Here is a 7,002-nt window from a genome sequence, read left to right as displayed (position 1 = left end):
CCAAGCCAGTGCTGTATGCGGCAGCATTAATTAGCTATAAGGAGCAGTGCATAATAACGAGGAGATAATGAGAAAGACCTCCAGCCTCTGCACTTTGCAAGGGGGAGAGAGCGGAGTGTCAGAGTGCTCTGCATCGTAGGACCTCTGCCCAGAGGAGAAATCCCCACTGAAGTGGGAGGAAACTCTTATTTCTTGTTAGCAGTCCAGACTGCTGCTCGGCAAATCCCCTTGCCAATGGAGCTGCAGATATGTAGCTGTTAACGGGTTGAAATGGCATTAAAGAGGAAGTCAACCTTTTGCACAGTTTCCTCTTGGAAAGTGAGTGTTACTTCTAATTATAGCGATTGCAGTTTTTCAGATGCTCTCCCAGGGACCTGAATGCTGGGAGTGGGGAGCAGCAGCTGGAAACACAGGCATGATTTTGATCCTCCTCTCCATTGATTCACGTTATTTATCTGAAACAGGTGTGGAGAGAAACTGTTTCCTATGATACCGGCATGCTTATTCTCCCCGTGCTAGCCCTGGTGTTGAGCATGATCGTATCCCTGATACACATCAGTCCAGATTGCAGAAACTCACTTAAGTTGGGGTTGCTTTTCAGAGAAGCTTCAGTAGTCTGTTTTTCTCATTTTCCTCCAGCTTTTCGCTGCTCTGGCTTTCTTTTGAGGTGATGGGTTAGGAGTGCCACACCAGTGCTTTTGTCCCCAGGCCAGACCCTGCTGCAGAAGAGCTGATGCCCATGGATGAGTGGTGCCTGCCACCTTCTGGTCGATTTTCCAGCACCACCCACAGCCTGGGCAGCGGTGCAGGGGCAAAATGCTGGGGGTACAATGCCGGGTGTGCCATGAACACTGTCCTCCTTACTCCAGTCTGCTGAAAGGGAGGGGAGGTGGCTCCTCCTGATCCTGGAGATCAGGGAGGGCGCCATGGGGAGGATCTCGGTCCCTCAAGTGGTTCTGTTCCTTGTGGGGTTTCTGCTCTTGGAAGCTTGGTGGTGGAGCTGCTGTCCCACTTCACAGTGTCCTATTCTGGCTCTGCTCCAAGATCCCACTTGTCCCCTTCCCTGACATCAGGGCTGGAGATGCTGAGAACTTCACTATGCTGAGCACTTCACTACCCTGAGCATCCTTGCAGCTCCATGGTGGATTGTGCACCTGAGGTTCCCCCCAGTTTACAGAGGGAGGGCTGAAGCTCAGCTCTGTCTCATCTGAAGTGTGTGAGTTAGAAATCTCATGGTTTGGGGACTTGGTTTTCCTGTGTGACCAAGAGAAAAGATGGGCATCTCCTGGTGATGGTCTAGACCGATAGCTGTGATCCACCTCTGAGCCCTGCTCTGCACGTGGCCTGTTTTTGGCACCATTGTCCCCCTTGGTGCGGAAGAGCTGGGTTGCTGTTAGAGGCTCATTTGCTGCAGGAGTTCAGAGCTGTGGCTCTGGGCAATCTCAATGCAGCTACACTCAAATACCATCTCTATGGTGATGACTCAGAGGCATGCATCCTTACGCCAGGCTCTCCTCTCCCTGTCCAAATTCATAGCTCAGAGGAGCTCTGACATCTTGTGAACATCTCGCCACCAGCTCCAGCACAACACAGAAAGAGAACTTTTAACCTCTCAGTCTCAGCTCGGTGCTGAGCTCAGCAACACCAGGACACTGCTCCTTTGCCAACATTTGAGTGCTGTCTTCATCTCCCGCCTCCTCCTGTGTCTTCATGTTCTGGCCACCTAACAGCTTGCCTAACCCCGCAAAGACACAGCTTTTCCTGAAGTTAGAACTCCCACTTGCTCTTTCATCACATCCTCCTCCTCTTGAAGCAATATCCTTTTCTTAGCCTCACCAAATTTGCTGTTGGCCAGCTTGTATCCACCCAGATGCTGCCTTAGGGGCTGCTTTCCCTTATCTATTGCTTCTGCTGTCCGACTCTCTGTATCCCCCTGCCCACAGCCACTTCTGCCTCCTGCATCCCACGAGTGCTTTAGGTTTATCAAGGCTACAGTTTAGCTCAGCCCAAGGGCTTTTGTCCTGTTCAAATGCTTCTTTCTCGTTTTATCTCATAATTGTACACTTTTGGGATTGGAGGAAGCTTTCCTTGTCTTGCCAGCCCTAGAAGAACAGAATCCCCTTGGAGAGGTTCAGAATGATGGATATGGACCTGGGCACCCTCCTCTGGGTGGCCCTGCTGGAGCTGCGATGGGACCAGATGCACTCATCAGAGATGCCTCCATGCCCAGTCATTCTGGGATTCAAGAATTCTATGAACAGGGTGCTGACATTAGAACCAAGGTCCTAGGAATGTGCATAAATGGGAAAACATCTTGCTTGGAAGCAGGGAGGAGTCTGGTGGCTCCAGGCTTGTCCAGGGCTTGGCTCCAAGGCTGCCCAGTGGCACCTGGCACAGGCAGGGGGATGCAGAGCTGTCATGGATCACTGGCTGCATCAGCATCACTTGAGGCAAGTGAGCAAATGGTTTGGATTTCAAGTGCAAATAAGCAGCCCTGGCCCCAAATGCAGGGAATACAGCTTTTTCTCACTGTTGTGAAAGGGCAACTACCCCAGAAGGCTAAACAGGCTGCAGCATGGGGGCTGGCAGTGGGAAACTGCTTCTGCAAAGCAAGTAGGGGGTAAAGTTGTGAGCTGAATGAGGCTGGGAAGGCAGCTCCTGCCCTGGGGTCTGTGCTGTCAGCACGGGAAAGCTTTGCCTTGCTGCACTGCTGGGCACTAATAAAGAGCAGGTGGGCCAGAGCTGGCTGCAGTCATGGGTTTGGTGCTGAGGAGAGTGTTTGCAGCAGGGTAATGTGTGCTGTGTGTGCTGCAGGACAGCTCAGGGCTGAGGCTGCAAATGAGACAGAACCAGGGCAGATCTGCTGGGGCGTCCTAGAAAGGTGTCAGCAGACCTCTGCTGTGGTCCTGGTGGCTGAGTGCATTCATTTAGGCAGCAGTAGAGAGCTGTGATGGGCATGCTGAGATCTGTGATGCCTCCGTTCAAAAGCAGAGGCAGCTCTCTTCCTGTTCTGTTATTGATCCAAGGCTGTAGCCTTAGCTCTGCTCACACAGAAAGATGAAAGCTGCTCCTTTTTCTCCCCTAGAAGGAGTGAGGCAGGTGTGTGTCAGCGGTGTATGTAGAGATGTGCAGAGCTTCTTGCCAGATCAGCTCCTGCTGTTGCCCTGTGCCAGGGCTGCTGAGCATCCCCACGTGCCAGTGCTAAGGGATTTCTCCAGAGTTGCTCTGCCCTGGGTGGGTTTCAGCTCTGGCACAGCAAAAGCAGTCCCATATGCTTGTCTTTCCTGGGAATTTGTTGGATGGATGTAGTCTGCCCTGGGTTAAATATAGCCGCTGGGCCCCGGGCAGCTCACTGTGCCACACATAGCACTGTTCAGTTGCTGGGAGACACAAATCAGTGATGCAGTCCCGGTTTTGGAGAACTGTGGGCCATGTGATGCCCCTCCAGATGTCAGTAAAAGAATTGGATTGGAAATCCTCGAATGGTCCCTTCTGGGCTCAGTGCTGCTGATGCTCAAGGCTGCCCATGCCCGAGGTGAACACCAGGCACTGCAATCAAATCCAGCACATGGAATGATTGTGTCTTGGCACATTTTCCTCTTCTTCTCCAAAGAGCTCCCAGCCACCCTTAGGTAAAGCAGAAATGTGCTAATGGGCTCTCCTTTCTCTCCCAGTCTGTCAGAGTTCTTCCCTCACCTGTGAAAATAGCAGGGAAGTTTCTGCTAATGTCCTCTGACTTCTAATGCACAAATTGCTGCAGGATTTTACTTAGCATTAGCACCTCATCCGCAGATGTGAGCGCTTAGTAGGGAATATTCATCAGTCACAAGAGCAAATTCTGATGCTTGGGGTGTTGGAATGAGTCAAAGATGACCCAGCTCTTCAAACACATAGCAAATTTAATATTAATAAGAAAGCAAAGTTCCTTGTTAAGCATGACATTATCTTCTGGGAAAGGGCACTGTGATCTGCAGACTGGTGCTGTCTTGTGCTGAATGCAAAGGCAAAGCAACAGGATGGCTGGGAGCACCATGCTCCTGCTGGTCCCCTTGCTCTGCCCATTGTCAGGCGGTGCCCAGAGCCAGGGCTGAATGTGGAGAGCATCTCCTTGCCATGATTTATTGGGCAAACAAACAGGGAAGTTTTTTCCAAAGTCAGGAGTCATACCAGGGCTGGAGGAGGGCTGGGATGCAGCTTCTTTTTTGGGAAGGATGGGAGATGCTGCCCAGCAATACGGGGTTGAGCAGAATCCATCCATCCCATCTGTGCAGCACTGAGGATGGTGCAGGCTCATGCTGCGTGGGGGAGACCCCAGACCTAAGGGAGGCTCACAGAGGTCAGAAGTTGCCTGTGGGGAGGCCAGGTCTGTGGATGCAGGGTATGGGGACCACAGTTCTCCTATGCCAGGGGTCCGAGGCTCAGTCCTTCTCAGCTTACCCTGCTGAAAGATAAAGGTCTTGCTGTTTCCACTGAAATTAATCCTTATGGGAATCTGTTTTCTGATGCAATGCTTTGCAGGAGATGTTCTTTTTTTTTTTTTTTTTCCTCATCCCTCTGCTTATTTAGACTTGAAAAATAAACAGGAGCGAAAAAGCAAGAGGTGCTAAAAATCCCGAGGAGCTGCAGGAAGAGCAAAGAGCTCATATCTGCCTGCAGGGACCGCAGCACAACAGGTGTGCGGAGTGCTGACTCAGCTGCTGTGCCTCCGTGGTGAGAGTGCGGGGCAAGGCTGAACAGGGCTGCTCATAGCTTGGCTCAGAATGACACTCGCAATAACAAACATCTGAGCTTGAATTCTCAGCTGATGATATCTCTAAATGGAAGGGAATGCATGGGATGGGAAATGATGGCAAACGGCCAGAAGGAGCGAGGAGTTACCACTGCTCTGCTGGGGCTGTCAGACAGCATAGGACCAGGATGGGACCAGGAGTGTGCTGAGGTGATAGCATTGGTGCCACTGCAGTGCCAGTGAGCATTGCAGGGTGATGCTGGATCCTGCTTTGCTCTCCAGCTTCTTGTGCTGGAAGACGTGGCAACATCAGAGGGCCAGTGCCCTGGGGACTTGGGACAGCTTTGTAAAGCTGTGACAGTCTTTATGTTCCAGGGCTGGCTTTGGGCTGCTTTGATTTGCTGCTGCTTTTCTTGCTGCTGCACCCTTGGCATTGGGTCCATCTCTCCCCAGTACAGCATCACCCCTGTGTGGAGAAGTTGATGTTTGAGAGAGGGTTTTTGTGCTCATCATCTTGGGAATAACAGGGCAGAGTTGAGCAAAGAGCAGATTTCCTTGTTCAGAGGCTGGGGCTAAAAATATTCAGGGAAAAATTCATTTGGGATTGAGCTGAGATCTGAAATATTTGCTGTGTTCTGAGCTTTTCAGACCACTGAGTGGAGAAGAAATGTTCTTAATTCACAGCAGCTCCCAGCTCTCCTAAGAATGTCTCGTTGCACTCATAGGGTGACAGTGGCTCTTTTTCTCACTCCTTCTGTTAAATGATTTTTTAAATTATTATTTATTTTTTTTAACAATAGGGAACACTTCAGAACATATGTGCTTCAATGCCACGTTTGGCTGTGTCCACACAGGAGGTTTATTTTAGCACTCTGGGGGCCAAGTTGTGCTGGCTGGCACAGGGTCACCCCTGGATGGTGCAAGACACAGGGGGTCCCTCATCCCCACCCAGTGCAGAGGAAGAGGTGCTAACAACGTCCCTTTTATTGTCACTGTTGCTTCAGCAGCCCGTTGTGTGCTTGTTGGGATGCTGGGCTGGGTGATGCTGAGATGGCTGGTGCCAAGCCAGTGTCTCAGTGCCTCTTTGGCTGGTGTGTGGCTTCTGGGGTGACGAGGTGGGTTTTCCGATTTCTGAAAGGAAACTGGGAGCGCTGGGACTGTCTGTGCTGTCTGGGGACATCAGCCCAGCTCCTCTGCAGTGCTGCTGGGAATCCACAGGAGGCACCGTGCTCCCATTGCAGAAATCTGCAGCCAATTGCAAGGTTTTGTCTCTTTGGAAAGATGGAGTTGTGCTGAGCATGGCATGGGGAAAGGAGCTGGTGGCTGCTGGGCAGGGCAGCCTCATCCCCATCACCAAACCCATGGCTTCGTGCTTTCCCCAGGCTCTTCATCCTCTGCAGAGCTCCCTTGATCCAGATCAGAGGCACCACGGGGAAGAATCAAATGAGATGATTCCACGTGAGCACTGGGGTGCAAGGAGTAATGCAGGGTGGGTGCATGCCCTCAGCATGCTCAGGTTGGGTACCTGCAGCCCCCAGAGCAGTAAGTGCAATGACAGGGAAGGCCCACCTCCATCTCCTTGCTCCACTCTGTAATTTCCTGCAGCAAAGTGAACCGTGGCTTCAGTGGAAATACTTGCACAGCAGGCATTCCTCTAATTGAAGTCCAGTTATTCCTGGGAAGCACTGCGAGTTGTCCTTGGGATGTCAGCCTTGGTGTGGGGTGCATGAATAGACCCATTCAGACACACAGACCTCCTAAGTACAGCTCCATCCACCAAGATTCCTGATGAAATGAGCTCAGCAAAGCAGCAGAGCACACAGGAGATAACGGAATGACTGCAAAAAACTGGCCGTGTATTGGAATTTTAATTCAACTTGACAATGCCAAGAGGCTTTGTCAGTTTGGACAAGGAGGTGTCAAGGAGGAAAAGGGGGAGAGGCTGAGGCTGGCTGGTGTGGGGATGCTGAGGCTGGTGGGTGCTGTTGACCTGCTGCTGGAGCTCATCCTGCACTTTGCACAAACTCATTGCTCCTTACATTCGGCCTTCCAACACCAAAAGCTGGCTGCCATCTCCACACCAGAGCTCCCAGTGCACGCTGACCTGGTGAGCTGGGATGGGGCTCCCAGGGCATTCGGCACAGCGCTAACTGCCCGTGGGGCTGTCATTGCAAACCGATGAGGTATCTGTGTTATGTTTTTGTTTTTGTTTAGCTAAAAAAGCCTTCAGAGAGATGCTGAATAAGTATTAAAAGACCTTTTTTTTTTTTTCT

This window comes from Meleagris gallopavo, chromosome 22 (assembly GCF_000146605.3).
Source record: "Meleagris gallopavo isolate NT-WF06-2002-E0010 breed Aviagen turkey brand Nicholas breeding stock chromosome 22, Turkey_5.1, whole genome shotgun sequence".
Lineage (NCBI taxonomy): Eukaryota > Metazoa > Chordata > Aves > Galliformes > Phasianidae > Meleagris > Meleagris gallopavo.
This window is presented reverse-complemented; position numbering follows the sequence as displayed.